The sequence below is a fragment of the Acanthopagrus latus genome, chromosome 9 (assembly GCF_904848185.1).
Source record: "Acanthopagrus latus isolate v.2019 chromosome 9, fAcaLat1.1, whole genome shotgun sequence".
NCBI classification, from domain to species: domain Eukaryota; kingdom Metazoa; phylum Chordata; class Actinopteri; order Spariformes; family Sparidae; genus Acanthopagrus; species Acanthopagrus latus.
Window position 1 is genome coordinate 19493310 of NC_051047.1, and position 17244 is coordinate 19510553.

General features: G+C 43.1%; 14 non-coding genes across 14 annotated transcripts; all 14 read right to left on the reverse strand.

Moving 5' to 3' along the window:
- Nucleotides 1–360: 360 nt before the first annotated feature.
- On the reverse strand, nt 361–432 carry trnaa-ugc. Its single transcript has one exon. It is a non-coding gene; the product is annotated as a tRNA-Ala (tRNA).
- Nucleotides 433–765: 333 nt separating this feature from the next.
- trnaa-ugc lies at nt 766–837 on the reverse strand. The gene has a single exon. It is a non-coding gene; the product is annotated as a tRNA-Ala (tRNA).
- Nucleotides 838–1120: 283 nt separating this feature from the next.
- trnaa-ugc lies at nt 1121–1192 on the reverse strand. Its single transcript has one exon. It is a non-coding gene; the product is annotated as a tRNA-Ala (tRNA).
- Nucleotides 1193–1475: 283 nt separating this feature from the next.
- On the reverse strand, nt 1476–1547 carry trnaa-ugc. Its single transcript has one exon. It is a non-coding gene; the product is annotated as a tRNA-Ala (tRNA).
- Nucleotides 1548–1809: 262 nt separating this feature from the next.
- Nucleotides 1810–1881, reverse strand: trnaa-cgc. Its single transcript has one exon. It is a non-coding gene; the product is annotated as a tRNA-Ala (tRNA).
- A 361-nt stretch (nt 1882–2242) lies between these two features.
- trnaa-ugc lies at nt 2243–2314 on the reverse strand. Its single transcript has one exon. It is a non-coding gene; the product is annotated as a tRNA-Ala (tRNA).
- Nucleotides 2315–2626: 312 nt separating this feature from the next.
- On the reverse strand, nt 2627–2698 carry trnaa-cgc. The gene has a single exon. It is a non-coding gene; the product is annotated as a tRNA-Ala (tRNA).
- A 171-nt stretch (nt 2699–2869) lies between these two features.
- Nucleotides 2870–2941, reverse strand: trnaa-cgc. The gene has a single exon. It is a non-coding gene; the product is annotated as a tRNA-Ala (tRNA).
- A 232-nt stretch (nt 2942–3173) lies between these two features.
- On the reverse strand, nt 3174–3245 carry trnaa-ugc. The gene has a single exon. It is a non-coding gene; the product is annotated as a tRNA-Ala (tRNA).
- Nucleotides 3246–4316: 1071 nt separating this feature from the next.
- On the reverse strand, nt 4317–4388 carry trnaa-ugc. The gene has a single exon. It is a non-coding gene; the product is annotated as a tRNA-Ala (tRNA).
- A 371-nt stretch (nt 4389–4759) lies between these two features.
- trnaa-ugc lies at nt 4760–4831 on the reverse strand. The gene has a single exon. It is a non-coding gene; the product is annotated as a tRNA-Ala (tRNA).
- A 655-nt stretch (nt 4832–5486) lies between these two features.
- On the reverse strand, nt 5487–5558 carry trnaa-ugc. Its single transcript has one exon. It is a non-coding gene; the product is annotated as a tRNA-Ala (tRNA).
- Nucleotides 5559–5937: 379 nt separating this feature from the next.
- On the reverse strand, nt 5938–6009 carry trnaa-ugc. Its single transcript has one exon. It is a non-coding gene; the product is annotated as a tRNA-Ala (tRNA).
- A 363-nt stretch (nt 6010–6372) lies between these two features.
- Nucleotides 6373–6444, reverse strand: trnaa-ugc. Its single transcript has one exon. It is a non-coding gene; the product is annotated as a tRNA-Ala (tRNA).
- Nucleotides 6445–17244: the final 10800 nt, after the last annotated feature.

Below are 17244 nucleotides of genomic sequence, written 5' to 3' on the forward strand. Positions count from 1 at the left end.
GCGCATTATGGGGACTTATTGTGCAATCGTTGAAATGGTGTTTAGCTCAGTTGGTAAAGCAGGTGTTCTGTGAATAGAAGTTTTGTTTTCAGTCTGAGTTTGAGTCCCCACTTGAGTTTGTCCAGTAACATAAAAAGAAATGTTGTCAGACTCTCGAAAACCACAAGTTCCCTCTGACTGTCTAGCAAATACAAATCCGCCTAAGTTTCTATTTATTAATACATTATTTGATTTAATTGATGAGAGGTTCATTGTTGCTTTAATTGCTGATTTGAGTGAGATGAGATGTTTGTTTGTTTTTAGCTATGACTGTCTCCTTATAAATTTTGATGTCAGCAAGATTTGTGTGTAAAGCATAACTGGAGATGCTGGGGATTGATCCCAGGACCTTATACATGCAAAGCACACGCTCTACCACTGAGCTACATCCCCTTATAACAATGTTAATGATGCCTGATGAGTAATTTAAACAATTTCTAGTCTTTTACCAAAATCCACATTGTTAATTCGCATGTCAACTCATCAAAGAGCCCTCAACCAATAATCTGTCTACCCTATTGGAGATGCTGGGGATTGATCCCAGGACCTTGTATATGCAAAGCACACACACTCTACCAGTGAGCTCTATGCGCCTTATTTATTTTGATGGCGGGCTCAGAATTCAGATATTTAATATAAAGTCTGATTCATCCTTTTTGTGCCTCTCTGCAAAAAGAATGAAATCTAATCTCTGTGTTGAATATCAACAAAGATTGTCAGAGATGTTGGAGATGCTGGGGATTGATCCCAGGACCTTGTACATGCAAAGCACATGCTCTACCACTGAGCTACATCCCCTTATCTTAGTCCTTGGGCTGCCTGATGTATGAATTGATCAATTGCTAAAGCATTTTAGCTTTTAGTTGTTTTGTAACAGGGACTGTCACTGTGTATTATAAAAGAAGGTTGAGCGCTGCGTTGGAGCGTTGTACATGCAAAGTTCAAACTGTTCTCTGAGCTTCATCCCTCTCACCACATTTGACTAAATCAGTGATGGATTTGTATAAATATAAAGTCTGAGTCATTCTTTTTTGTGCATACAAATTCAGATCTCTACACTCAACTGAGGTTATCAGAATGTTGGAGATGCTGGGGATTGATCCCAGGACCTTGTACATGCAAAGCACACGCTCTACCACTGAGCTACATCCCCTTATCTTAGTCCTTGGGCTGCCTGATGTATGAATTGATCAATTGCTAAAGCATTTTAGCTTTTAGTTGTTTTGTAACAGGGACTGTCACTGTGTATTATAAAAGAAGGTTGAGCGCTGCGTTGGAGCGTTGTACATGCAAAGTTCAAACTGTTCTCTGAGCTTCATCCCTCTCACCACATTTGACTAAATCAGTGATGGATTTGTATAAATATAAAGTATGAGTCATTCTTTTTTGTGCATACAAATTCAGATCTCTACACTCAACTGAGGTTATCAGAATGTTGGAGATGCTGGGGATTGATCCCAGGACCTTGTACATGCAAAGCACATGCTCTACCACTGAGCTACATCCCCCATGCTTTGTGTTCTCTACTTGGCTTTCAATTCCGATATTTTACATAGTTATGTAGGAGGCTTTTTTCATAAATCCAAAAAGCCTGTGTCTCTAGCATCACACAAGAATTTTAAAGGCACCAGTTTCACAGCTCTGTATTTGATCCTGTCTCCTCAGAGCTGCAGTTAACAGGGACATTGCCTGAGCTTGCTCCATTCACCACTGATATGTTGAGCACCATGAGATGTGACTATAGACTTACAGGGTAAAACACGCAAAGAGTGGAGATGCTGGGGATTGAACCCAGGACCTTGTACATGCGAAGCACACGCTCTACCACTGAGCTACATCCCCCTTGCAAGCCAGTGTTTTTGGTATGCTGCTGGCATTTTAACAATAAGGTTGACGCTGTATGGAAGTTATTATCTTTTCATATTTAAGCTGTATTTATAGAGTTGATCTCATTCTCAACAGAAACCCAAAAAACCTGCATTTCTTGTAATAGAGAATTGTATGCCACAGAGTGGAGATGCTGGGGATTGATCCCAGGACCTTGTACATGCAAAGCACACGCGCTACCACTGAGGACATCAGCTCTTTAAATACACAAAAACTGTATCTCTGGTGTCAGAGAATTCCAAGCTGCAGTTAACATGGACATTGCCTGAGCTTGCACTGTTCAGCGCTGACTTCTGTGACTGAGAGACACAAAGAGTGGAGATGCTGGGGATTGATCCCAGGACCTTGTACATGCAAAGCACACGCTCTACCACTGAGCTACATCCCCTTCTTTTAATGGCCTAAAACCTCTTCTATAGCTCCCCCGCTATGGTTATACATGATAATAAGATTAATCTGCTGTGTACACTGCTGAAGGAGGACACCTACCATGTTGGAAATTGTTGTGCTGCTGTCATCTATCCGCATCAAAGTTCAACCAGTTGTACTTTCAGAGATGGTTTTTTTGCAAAGTTTTGTTGCAGTGCATGGTTATTTGAGTCCACTCTGGCCATTCTTCTGTAACCTCTCTGCATCTGATTTTTAGACTTGAACATTTTTACTGTGATTTTTCAGTACTAAAGGAGCATTTTAGACATAATGGAGATGCTGGGGATTGATCCCAGGACCTTGTACATGCGAAGCACACGCTCTACCACTGAGCTACATCCCCCTTACAAGCCAGTGTTTTTGGTATGCTGCTGGCATTTTAACAATAAGATTGACGCTGTATGGAAATTATTATTTTTTTTATATTTAAGCTGTATTTATAGAGTTGATCTCATTCTCAACAGAAACCCAAAAAACCTGCGTCTCTAGTAATAGAGAATTGTATGCCACAGAGTGGAGATGCTGGGGATTGATCCCAGGACCTTGTACATGCGAAGCACACACTCTACCACTGAGCTACATCCCCCTTGCAAGTTGCTGTTTTTGGTATGCTGCTGGCATTTTAACAATAAGTTTGATACTGTGTGGAAATTACATTGTGTATTTAAGCTGTATTTAAAGAGTTGATGTCCTTCTCAACACAAAACCCCAAAAATCTGCATCTCTGGTGTCAGAGAATTCCAAGCTGCAGTTAACATGGACATTGCCTGAGCTTGCACTGTTCAGCGCTGACTGCTGTGACTGAGAGACACAAAGAGTGGAGATGCTGGGGATTGATCCCAGGACCTTGTACGTGCAAAGCACACGCTCTATCACTGAGCTACATCCCCCTTGCCAGCCCCTATGGTTGGTACACCGCTGCCATTTTATGTAGTTGTATATAGTATTCTTACAGACATGCATCTAACAACAATGTTGATGCTATGTGGAACTTAAATTAGAAACCCAAGAAGCCTAGGGTGTCCTGGTGCCATGTGCACATATGGACACCCTTATGCTTGAACATGGTGTTCATTATGGACAAACCGTGACTAGCACAGAAGTCCAATAACAAAACACCACTCTGGTTCAGATCGGGGAGGCCGTTCCTCCCAATCACACCCCTCCAGGTAACACTGTCGCTGCCCATGTGAGCGTTGAAGTCCCCCAGAAGAACGACGGAGTCCCCGGTTGGTGCACTCTCCAGTACCCCTCCCAGGGACTCCAAGGAGGCCGGGTACTCCTCACTGCTGTTCGGCCCATAAGCCGAAACAATCTCTAGTCGGTACCGCTCAACCTCTCGCACCAGCTCAGGCTCTTTCCCCCCCAGTGAGGTGACATTCCATGTCCCCATGGCTAGAGTCACCATCCGGGGATTGGGTTGCCGGGGCCCCCGCCCACGACCGCCACCCAAATCACACGGCACATGCCCCTGCTGGACCCTCCTGCGAGTGGTGAGCCCACAGGAGGGTGGGCCCACGTCGCTCCTTCGGGCTGGGCCCGGCCGGGTCCCGTGGCCTAAGACCCGGCCACCAGGCGCTCGCCTGCGAGCCCCAACCCCAGGCCTGGCTCCAGGGTGGGGCCCCGGTGACGCCGATCCAGGCGACGTACGCATCCTCGTTTTAATCTCTATCATTGGGGGCTTTTGAACCGATCTTAGTCTGACCTGTCACCCAGGACCTGTTTGCCTTGGGAGACCCTACCAGGGGCATTAAGCCCCGGACAACATAGCTCCTAGGATCATTCAGGTGCTCAAACTCCTCCACCACGATAAGGTGCCGGTTCAAGGAGGAGCCTTCTCAACACAAAACCCCAAAAACCTGCATCTCTGGTGTCAGAGAATTCCAAGCTGCAGTTAACATGGACATTGCCTGAGCTTGCACTGTTCAGTGCTGACTACTGTGACTGAGAGACACAAGGAGTGGAGATGCTGGGGATTGATCCCAGGACCTTGTACATGCAAAGCACACGCTCTACCACTGAGCTACATCCCCTTCGTTTATTGTCATAAAACCTGTTCTATAGCTCCCCCACTATGGTTATACAGTAATAATGGGATTAGTCAGCTGTGTACACTACTAAAGAAGGACGCCTACCGTGTTGGAGATTGATCCCAGGATCTTGTACATGCGAATAACATGGTTTACCACTAAGAAACTTCCCCCCTCATGATAGCTGCGAGCTGCGATGGCTCACAGTTCACCATCTTGTGTTTTTCTCATGTCAGTTGATGCGTTGAAGACTGTGTCTCCAGCATTACACTAGAATTTTAAAAGCCAACACAGACACTGCCTGAGCTTGCTCAGTTTACCACTGACATGTTGAGCACCATGAGATGTGGCTACAAGATTAGACACCCAGAGAGTGGAGATGCTGGGGATTGAACCCAGGACCTTGTACATGCAAAGCACACGCTCTACCACTGAGCTACATCCCCTTCTTTTAATGGCCTAAAACCTCTTCTATAGCTCCCCCGCTATGGTTATACATAATAACAAGATTAATCTGCTGTGTACACTGCTGAAGAAGGACACCTACCATGTTGGAAATTGTTGTGCTGCTGTCATCTATCCGCGTCAAAGTTCAACCAGTTGTACGTTCAGAGATGATTTTTTTGCAAAGGTTTTGCCATTCTCCTGTATCCTCTCTCACTCACAGAACAGCCTCACAATAACCTCATTATTGACCATGACTTGGTATTTAAAGTTTATCTTATCATATAAATTACTTCTTCTTTACTTTAATAAGCATCTTTTCTCTGCATGTTTTTCTGTGTACACGTTTCCCAGAGTGTGGGAGTTCATCAGCTGTAAACTGATGTGTTCAGATTCAAATTGCCAAATGCACCATCACTGCAACATAAAGACACATTTACAAAGTGCACATATTCACCATGTCAAGCACGGTCGTGCTTATAAACAACATAAGAAGGTCATTGTGTATAGGTGGTTTGTAGTCCTTGAGAAAGGAGTACATTATGACCCTGGCAGCTTAGTGAATCAGCTGCTGGGGCGATACTTGGACATTAGCGTCACTTTTACTTTTCACTCCTGAATGTTTTTAACAATACTAAAAGAGAACTTTATACATGTTGGAGATGCTGGGGATTGATCCCAGGACCTTGTACATGCAAAGCACACGCTCTACCACTGAGCTACATCCCCTTTGTTTATTGTCGTAAAACCTGTTCTATAGCTCCCCCACTATGGTTATACAGTAATAATGGGATTAGTCAGCTGTGTACACTACTAAAGAAGGACGCCTACCGTGTTGGAGATTGATCCCAGGATCTTGATCCCAGGATCTTGTACATGCGAATAACATGGTTTACCACTAAGAAACTTCCCCCTCATGATAGCTGCGAGATGGCTCACAGTTCACCATCTTGTGTTTTTCTCATGTCAGTTGATGCGTTGAAGACTGTGTCTCCAGCATTACACTAGAATTTTAAAAGCCAACACAGACACTGCCTGAGCTTGCTCAGTTTACCACTGACATGTTGAGCACCATGAGATGTGGCTACAAGATTAGACACCCAGAGAATGGAGATGCTGGGGATTGATCCCAGGACCTTGTACATGCAAAGCACACGCTCTACCACTGAGCTACATCCCCTTTGTTTGTTGTCATAAAACCTGTTCTATAGCTCCCCCACTATGGTTATACAGTAATAATGGGATTAGTCAGCTGTGTACACTACTAAAGAAGGACGCCTACCGTGTTGGAGATTGATCCCAGGATCTTGTACATGCGAATAACATGGTTTACCACTAAAAACTTCCCCCTCATGATAGCTGCGAGATGGCTCACAGTTCACCATGTTGTGTTTTTCTCATGTCAGTTGATGCGTTGAAGACTGTGTCTCCAGCATTACACTAGAATTTTAAAACCAACACAGACACTGCCTGAGCTTGCTCAGTTTACCACTGACATGTTGAGCACCATGAGATGTGGCTACAAGATTAGACACCCAGAGAATGGAGATGCTGGGGATTGAACCCAGGACCTTGTACATGCAAAGCACACGCTCTACCACTGAGCTACATCCCCTCCTTTTAATGGCCTAAAACCTCTTCTATAGCTCCCCCGCTATGGTTATACATAATAACAAGATTAATCTGCTGTGTACACTGCTGAAGAAGGACACCTACCATGTTGGAAATTGTTGTGCTGCTGTCATCTATCCGCGTCAAAGTTCAACCAGTTGTACGTTCAGAGATGATTTTTTTGCAAAGGTTTTGCCATTCTCCTGTAACCTCTCTCACTCACAGAACAGCCTCACAATAACCTCATTATTGACCATGACTTGGTATTTAAAGTTTATCTTATCATATAAATTACTTCTTCTTTACTTTAATAAGCATCTTTTCTCTGCATGTTTTTCTGTGTACACATTTCCCAGAGTGTGGGAGTTCATCAGCTGTAAACTGATGTGTTCAGATTCAAATTGCCAAATGCACCATCACTGCAACATAAAGACACATTTACAAAGTGCACATATTCACCATGTCAAGCACGGTCGTGCTTATAAACAACATAAGAAGGTAAGTGGCTTTTTGATTTTTCAGCATTTCAATGTGATTACACCTTTCTTGACTTTACCAATGATACATTTAAAGACTGAGTCATAAAATTGTTCATCACAAATGGCCTGATGTGTCAGAACAGTCCTGATTTGTTAACTGTAAACCTAACCCTCTAAACTGGGCTCCTCTCAGAAAACTATGGCAAAATATGACAGTTGATTTATGTAATCATCAAATGTCATTTCTGATCTCCAAAAGAAATTTAGCATTTTGATGGCAGGGTTCTGGTCTTGAGACTGAGCTCACCCTGTCACTGTTTTTTTTACCACTTCACTGCCCTCATCCATTTATTGGACTCCAATAAGCATCTACAAATTGGGTGCAAGTCATCCTGTGGCCCATATCAACATAACAACCACAGATGAAATAACTACACATAAATGAAGAAACAACAGTACAACACATTACAGAACCACATTTATTATTTCTCTCATCATTTTTCTTTCCATTAACAGTGAACTCATCCTGTAGCTGAAGGGTTTCAGGTTCACATCATCCATCAGTCGAGAGTGGTAAGTGTTGACCCTGAAGATTTACATCCAGTGACAAAACTACACCACAACCTAGTGTAGATGAAATGGATTCAGCAATGGCACAAAATGGACACAAGAGGGAACCATTTGCTTTTATGAGTGTGGAGCAGAGTGTTTGTCTGCAGTGGCACAGAATCCAGAAACAACTTGACAGCAGTATCCTGGATGTTAGAAAAATATGGATGAAGAAATGAGATTAAAGCAGCCATCTTTGACCCTTCACAGCTCTGGCTTGTAGCTGTCAAGACATCTAAGATACATGCAATGCAGATAAACAGACCAATCAGCCAAAAAACATAATCAATGTCACAATTCTCCCATGTGCATTAAATGATTTTTGGTCATTCAGCAGTAGGTTAGTGACTGGGTTAGTGTGACATCTACCGGGAAGTAAATACAGGAAAGTGAAATCTTTAATAACTACCATGATGACTGACTGAGGTGTGCATATGTTGTTGGCCTGCTTGGCACCGACTGAGCATCACATCCTCGTGCCAAAATGACAGAATAGGTTGATTGTTAGTGTCTCCCCGTTGTAGCGACACATGTACTGGATCTCTATTGTGTGGTCACAGTTTGGTAAAGTTTAGGCAAGAAAACTGCTTGGTCAGGTTTAGGAAAACATTGTGGTTTGGGTTAAAATCATTACATCACTTCTGTGAGAAACGTACCCATGTTAGAACTCACTGTTGACTTCTAGTTTCACAGTGGACACAAACAGTGGTCTCCTGAATGAATTTGCTGAGGTTTATCTGACCATCCATCCCTGAAACTCCTCCAAATATGGACTTTTTAATCTTTATACAGCTGCTATAAGAAGCTTTGTTTTTTGCTGATTACAGTGTCCAATGTGGAGTCCGTTAAACAAAGTAAACTTTTTTTTAGTGTCTTACCACCGAAAGAACAGCTTCTTTCTTTAGGCTGTAAGCGACGGGCACATGGCTATAAAAAAAAACAAAAAAAAAAAACAGGTATAATTTGATGACGTATCCGACTGGGATGCATCAGAATCTGACCCAGTGACAGGCGTTTATAGTACCTATAATAACAATACGATAATAGCCGTGTTTGCTCATGTATGTCATAAAGGGGCACCAGTGTTAAATTGGGACTGTTTATAACCAGTTTAAGGTTCCTTGTGGTATGTTTCAGTAACAATAAACCAGACAATGTTTATGTTTGAAGTGAACACAGATGTGAAATAGTGTTCTGGTGTACTGAAATACAGTCTCACAGACGATCATCAGGGCCGTCTGCAATGCTCCTCTCGTAAATAACTGTATTTGACTTCAGATGTGACTGTTGATTCACATTCTGTTCATTTTAAAACAGATGTCGGTGCCACCAGAACCTCCAGCGTGTTACGTAAAAGTCACACCCGTCGGTCGAGTGAAGTCATGCATCAGCACCTGTGTTGTAACAAGAGCAGGTACCTTTTTTTGTTATTAATTCATGCTGTGGTTACTCGCTTAATGACATCACTTGCATGGGTGTGACAATGACATTGCATGTGTGTATACTGTGTACACAGTAAGTGTGTTTATGTCAGTTTGGTGTCTAAGCTGCGCATGAAGCGTAAATTCAAGTATTTTACATTTTAGATTGGTAGTTTCTGGGTATTTGCGAGGCCAGTGAGGGAACATTAAGTTAGATGCTGACGCTAACGTGCTAACATTGATTATAGCAGCAAGCAATGTGGGCAGCTGACTCTGAGCGAATCTGCTGCGCCTCAGTCGTGATCAGAAGACGCTATTCTCTCTGGCCATTTGGCTAAAATGTGTTTTATGATTATAACCTTGTGATGTTGCTTCAACACGAACACACACTCTGAACTGTAAGCTGGTAACACAAGACAGAGAAGACACAGATGCACTGCAAAGCAGCCACGCTTCCTACGCTCCTCCAACTCTTCATGTTGCTTTATTCAATGTGTTTACTGCGTGTAACATTAAGACACACAAGACAAGACAAATGAGTTTGTTTACTGATGTGTACCTTAGATCCAGTATAGTTTTATGTAGGAGTATAACATAACAACTCATAGAAATAATGTCCTTATTTGCAGAGGACATCAGTGATTCCAATTTTGCAACTAAAACTCCATCTTAATTTGGTGTGACTGGCAGAAAATGACAATAACAGATATTATTTTGTCATATTTTACTCAGTGGCCTTCAACCAGGTGTCAAAGCTGGCTGTTGTCTAGGAAAAACACAGGAACTGCAGAGTGTTTAAAAAATAACAAAGCTGCTGACTTCTGTTTTGGAAAGAAAGAAGCAAAAGAGAGCAGGGAAGCTGTTTTTAGTAGATACTGTGTGTAACCTTTAGTTGAGGAGGCAAACCTGCAGTCAAATTTAACTTCGTCTGCATCAGTGACCAAAATATATGTGTAAAATTCAGTAGCGTGTATACTGCAGATACCAGCCACCTGAATACACCTGATCGTTTTCATTAAGATCCATCCAATCATTCTTTTAGCACAAAATTTAGCAGAAATTTAGCACAAATATCAAAAAGCGTCCCATCTGGCAATGACAAAGAGAAGTTGGGGAAAATACTTGGCTCTGTCCCTTTATCTGGATCCACACCAGAATATATTGGGGTCTATTCTGTCCCGAAACCCATCATCAATCCAATTTAACCGTAAATCTGTTCAGTAGTTTTTGTGTAATACTGCTGACAAACCAACCAACCAACCAACAATCAAACAAGGCTAGGGATGGAGGTGTATGTATGAAGAAGACGGGTCAACTTTACACCAAAACCATTCAAATCTGTAACAAAAGACAAAGACACTTGCCAAGAGTCTGGCACGACAAAGCTGTAGGATTCATTACCTGCAAACAGAGATTAACCAAACACGTTCACCGGGGATGACAATGTGAAATCATCATTTGTGTCCAGAATGAAAGAGATGAAGGCCGACGGCTGTGGTTATGTCAGCGACACTGTCACACCTATTTTTCTCGATCCTCCAGAGGGGAAAGCTCTGGTGTTACAGCCGCACTCTGACAGAATGAGTATAGATACATAGAGGAACTTCAAGAGGACAATGATTAAAAGTGTATGAGGCTCTGCATGAGCGATTAGGCTTGCAGTAAACGGCCATAGCAGTATGGAGATAAGAAGCACTAATAAAACTAATAGACTTGTCCGTGTGTCTGTAGGCTACAACTCAACTGCAGAGGGAGGCTCGGGGCCAGTCGGTGCTGCAGTTCAGCAGGTTCAGGTTGGCACAGCTTCTAACACACACACACACACACACACACACATTTTGGGCATTTGCCCATATCTCAGCTGTGATGGTCTGCGGCGAGGATGAGAGAAAGTGAGGCGGAATAGAGACAGACAGGGAGAGCACAGGAGAGAATACAAAGTAAGAGGAGAGGGAAGAGAGAAAGACGTATCAAGTCTCTTTTGATGAAAATCTTCCCATTAGCAAAAACGTTGCCGGCACCATTAGGGGAGCAGAATATGCCTGGACGTGTGTGTGTGTGTGTGTGTGTGTGTGTGTGTGTGTGTGTGTGTGTGTGTGTGTGTGCATTTGTCTAATTGAATGATTAAAAAACAGGGACTTCAGGGACATTTTTAATCAGATTCATATGGAGGACAGAACGATTTGACAGAACACAGGGATGGAAATCAATTAGACAGGAAGGAAACACTCAAAGAAGAAAGAAAGAGAGACTTATGCAGTTGCTGCTGCAGAAAAATCACATTATACAGAAAAAAGGCTGAATTGCTCTCCTGTCCTCCACATCCTCAAACAGAATGAATGGAGAAGTGGGTCGAGGGAGGACACGGGGGATTATGGGTTATTGACCCAGTTACCTGCCGTGACCAAAGGCAGGCACGGCCGGTGCCCTGGCGTGACCGAACCGTCCTGCCCCCGCCATCACTTTTCACTCACGCAGTAAACACTTTCCATCCTACTGGAATAAACTGGAATAAACGGAGAGTAACGACGTGCCGGGGGACATAAATTAAAAGGCAGAAAAACTGAAAGGTCATTTTCTTTTTCCGATGTACTCACATATTGAATTATGCACCTTGAGGTGAAGCAGTGTGTGTTTTTGAAGCAGTTTGTTGCAGTTTGTTTAAAACCTAAAGCTGCCAGTGAGGTCAAATCTGTTCAGATATGAGCTCTGTGAACAAAACATCCATCTTACACAGATCTTTTTAAAATGTCCTAATTGATATTTTCTTACTTTTTTAAAGGGAATGATTTTTAGAGGGTCTGAAAAAGCAACTACACTGAGTTACTAACCACACTGATATGTGTTCAAGATGTTCACTGATGTTTTGGAGTTGATTTACAGCATATCTACCTTACCGGTAACACTATCAAACAATGATGTCTGCTAGGACGTGCGTGATTTATAACATATATAGCTAATGGTTATCAAATATGCTGAAGTACCTTTTAAAATCGCCCGACGTCGCTCTAAACTTTCACTATTCATTGACATTTAAGTTGCTGATTTATCAGGAAGCAGTAAATTGATAACAATTTGTCAGATTGAGTTTCCCACCTCCACATGAACACATTGCATAACATGTTGCATTATTTGCCGTAGTCGCTCCTCCCGTCCATCCTAAACATGAAGAAATCCCATTCTTAGAAAGCCAAGACTAAATCCGCAGTCCTCATGCCAGCATATGGGCGGAGTTGTAATCATTTTAAGGTGGTATATACACAAATAACTTCAGTTTGTTTTAGTGACAATTGGAGGATGTTTGCTGTAAGGACACTCCGTGCAACACTTTCCATCTGGGTAGAACAGTCGATCATCTGGGCCGGTTTCAATAACAAACTGACATTGTGACACTGACACAAGCAAAGTCACTGCGAGCTCTTAACCTTCAGTAAGATCCTCTTTAAGTCTGAGCCTTGTGTGTCTGTGCAAACGTCAACATTAATCCGCTCGGCATGTTGTACACACATCCTGTGTATCGCATATGTGTTGGTATATTTGAAAGTGGTCTGAAGGAATGAGGCTCGGTGCTTGTGAAAGGTCAAGAGGAATGTGTGTGTACACAGACGCCAAACAGAGCGCCTGTGTGCTGAGCAGTTTGGTCCGGCCTGGCTCTGTCTTGGATGTGATTTTGTGCTGGATGCAGGTTTAATTCAGTTTATTTCAGACCTCGGGAAAAAGATTACGATTCAAAAGATCACATTCATTCATATTCACAACATAGAAATGATCCAATTAAAAACTAATTTGACTTGAAAACTGAAAAACTGTTTCGATTTGATGGAAAATCCACTACTGGCCAGCTGCTGTTTGCCACCAGTTTGAATTACATTTCCAAACAGATCAACACAGGATGTCAAATGTTATTTATTAGTATTTCTGCAGCTCAAACTCTTTTTCTAAGGTTAGGACAAGATCATGGTGTTCAAACTCATTTTATAAAGGACAAAAAGGCGCTGATTTGTATCACGGGATGGGACGCAAGCCTTGTCTACGTCAAACTGACCACCTCAGTGTCCTCCTTGTGACTTTCCCCTGCAGTACAGTACACGATGTGACTTCCTGCAGAGGAACAAAATGCTGCCAGTGAATGTAAATCAGGTTTAGATTAGGGATGGCAATTTAATTTACATTGTGAAGAACTTGCGACGCCTACACGCCAGTACTCTGAGGGAGAGAGGGAGAAGAAGAGAAAGAGAGACAGACAAAAATAAGAACCAAATAAGAGAAAAGGTTTTTATTAAGTACATTATCTGGAGGCGTTTGACTGATGAAGTTTAGGGTTGATTTTCTGTTTTATGTCCAAAAATGTCTTGCTATTGACATGCTGTTGCTGGTATTTCAGAACATTTTTAATCTATTGAACTGATTATTAGTATGTCGGTTATATTCCCGTCAGTTGTCGGACTCCGGTAGCTTAAAGAAAGGAAGGAGAGACGAAGTGGGACGTTCGTCAGCTGGTTGGTGCACATTAATTAGCTGTTCCCACGCCATGTGCTCATTAGAGCTACCTTCAGTGATCACACTGGGTGTCGTGTGTCACTCCCAGAGGACACCAACACACACACCACAGCCACATGAGCTACTGGAAGAGTGTGTGATCAGTGTCATCTGCATGTTAGTCTGCCGCCACAGTCGCTCTTTGTCTGCTCAAGTGAAACCGAAACACCTGAACGTCACACCACCAAGGACAAGTTTAGCCTGAGATGGCCCTGTGTGTGTGTGTGCGCGTGTGTGCGCGTGTGTGTGTGTTGCTTGGTGATTGTTGCTGTAGTAGAAAGGACATGTCATAACAAATACTTTCGGCTCTTTTGACTGTGCTGTCTAACTGCAGAGGCCTCAAGACTGAAGCAAGTTAATATTAAGAGTGAGACTCTGTTTAACGCAGATCACGTCACAAAAAAATGATAAATGACAGCGTGGTGGCAACATTGTTGTATTTACATCTGCTGCGACAGGAGCCAGCAACTATGCACCTTCACAGATGCATCTATTAAAAGGAACAAGCGTGCTTATTTTACTGCTAACTGGGTGTTTATGTCTGAGTGAAATCTTTATGAGCTCTGTGAGTCGGAGGCCCCGATCACACTGAGACTCTCCGCGACAGGAGGCCCGTTTCAACAACGTACTGGAAAAGTGCGTTAGACAAAACAACGCGGTGTGCCTGTGGAGCGAAGCTGCGTGTGTAAATGTAAAATGAACCGATCTCACTGAGGACAAAACAGGAGAGATGGGATACACGAGTAACTTTTTTGGCAGTGTAACAATTTTCACAAATTTTGATCCAGTAAAGTGTTTTTAAATGGCATGACAGTTAATGGCTGCTGTGTGTAAGAAGGCCTCAGCACATCTCGTATAAATAATTGACACCGTTCAGCCCGCGGTGTCTTGAGAAATCGGCCATAAATTCTCTGGCTCTCAGCCTAAATGTTTTTTTGTGTTTTTTGAAGATGGCAGCGCTTGATGAATACGAACAGTGTTGCAACTCGGTAGTTTTTGTGCCACATGACATCACCTGCATAGCTTTTTCAAGATATCTACAGAAAATTCCTGCATTGTTTCATCTGGCAGAATATTTCACGGACAACCAAAGTATCACAGTGTCGGCTCTGTTATAGGAGCTGAAACCACCAACAGGTGGCTTAATTTAAGTACATTACAACAGTTTACTGTGACCACATGTTGTGTTGTCACAGTAAACTGTGACTTTGTCTGCAGTCGTGCAACCTGTGACCTCCTCGTCCCATCTGAATGCACCATTAGACATCCGCTACCGTCCATCATCACTACCTGTACGTGCTGCTCTGCACGTCTCAGCTTTTTCCCATCTTGTTTGTTCTGTAACACACAGAGATTAATGTTGATCTCGGACTGACGCTTCAGGGAAAAGGTGAAGACGCCACTGCTCCACACTGAGCTGCAACATTAATGCAGCAATAATCCAGCTCTTCTGCCTCACGCGCACTTTTACTTTTGCTACTTGAAGCACATCTTGAGGCTCGTGAATTAAATTACACACGACTCTGTCTGTGATGTGGAGGCCCGATGAGAAGCTGCTTCTCAAGACACCCACAGACATATGAAACGCTGCGCGGCGCCAAGCAGACGTCACCACCTCAACCACCGCGCACATTGCATCATCCACGGAGATCCTCTTTCACATCCAGATGAGGAATGTGCGATTGAAACACACACACACACACACACAAACCAAGCTAAATATTATCTCAGAGGTGCCGCTGCTGTTTCATTGATTTGTAAAATCGACGAGAGTGAGGGTCCGTACCTGTGTTTGTAGAAGGATTGTGATTGGATGACTTAATGCACCGAAACAGGGAGGACAGTGATGTCATCAGGACAAACACTACCCTCACTGTCTCCGCTGTGGTTTCTCGGCGACTCCTCAACTTCCAAAACAAACCGACTTGTCTGCACCCCGCCCATCCCTCTGAGGCTCCTACCACCATCGTCGTCTCCACTTTGTTGTTTTTTTTTTTTTCTTTTAGTTTCCTTGAAACTGGACGTCGATTGTGTTCCCACAGAGTGCCAGTGCTGTTATGGCTGCGGTCACATGGTGTTAATAAAACACAGACCTTAAACAGAATTTATTTGATTGATGGAAGGAAAATAATGAGTTATAGAGAACAATCCACATAGTGCAGTGTTTATCTAGGGTTTCTAGGAAGAGGCGCTTTTCTAGACCCTCTTCTGTGAACTCCTGAATGAAGCTGAAAGGTAAACGTTCATCAAGCCTGTCTAGAGGATTCCTTATAGGACAGTTTCAGAGAAGACGCCTTAACAACTACCGACAAGATTCCAATGAAATGAACTGTTTCAGGAAGATACCCAACAGTCAACTCATGTAATCAGGTCGACTTGGGTTAAACTTTGGAGGGACAAAACATGTTGGTAATGTTTGATGACGTTACGTCGTGAGGAGACTCATCGTCTTGTGCTTTAGCTGTTTTTTGGTAGCTGGTCACTAGTCAGAGGGAGGAAGCAGCAAAGTATTTGTGCAAGAGAGTTTTCCTCCAGGAGGTTTTTTTCTTTGTCCACCGCCAGTCGAGCTTGAAGCTGCAGCGTCTGGAGCGAGGGCAGCCTCTCAGCTCTTGTTGATCTAAAACACACTTGGCTGCTGACACTGTCACCTTTCCTCCAGCTGCCTCTAATTCATTGCAGACTTGCTTTTTGTGGTTTTTGGTTCGCTCTTGACCATCCTGACCAGTTTTCTCTCAGCAGCAGGTGATAGTTTGTTTTTCCTTCCTGATCGTGGCAGTGACACGATCAGAAAATATGTGTCACGCACTTTATACTTACAAAGGTCGTTTGCACAGTTGATCTTGGGAGCTGTAGCTGCTTTGGAAATGGAACTATCAGTGAAAAAGAGAGAGCTGTAGAAATCATTGAAACTCAAGACTGGCATGATATAAATGTTCTTCAAGTGTATACAAACCTTTGACCGGGACTGTATGTGTTCATCAGCTGAAAGCAGGACTGTGTGGCTCTGCAGTGTAAACAGCTCGGTAACATCGATTATACCAATAATCAAATGTCACAAACCTGTTTTTGCAGTTCTGAGAGTTCAGTGAATCTGACTTGGACTCTTTGTACGAAGAAACCTCGCGGACAAAGTAAGAGGGATTCAGCATAAAAATATGCAACTGTTCACGCATCCAGAAAGACAAGGTGCCTTACAGAATATAAAATGTAGTTTTTTAAAGCTCTAAGGAGCAGAGATGAAAGTCTGTAAACCTCCAGGTCACGAGGACGGCATCTGCGTGGTGAAAGACTACCAGGGGAAACCGCTGAAATGTTTAGATGTGGGGCTTTAACTGGGCTTTAATGTTGTTCTGGTCTCTACTGGACACCCTGTGTGTGTGTGTGTGTGTGTGTGTGTGTGTGTGTGTGTGTGCAAACTTTCTTTTTGGTGGTTTTTGGTTGACACTTGACCATCCTAAACCAGTTTTCTCTCAGCAGCAACACTTGGTTGAATATTGGAGTGGCAGTGTGAGAGTCTCCACAGTCTTTAACTGTTCATGTTAACGACGTTGTCAAGAAAAGGCATCATGTCAATGTTTAGATAAAGTAAATGTCTCCATTTTTCACACCAGCAAAACAGAGAGAGAGTCATAATCAGTGTGTGTGTGTGTGTGTGTGTGTGTGTGTGTGTGTGTGTGTGTGTGTGTGTGTGTTCGGCCTGCCAAGTGCTGACCCAGTTTCTCTTCTGTGGGTTGGCATCACCTGCGAGCCTGCACC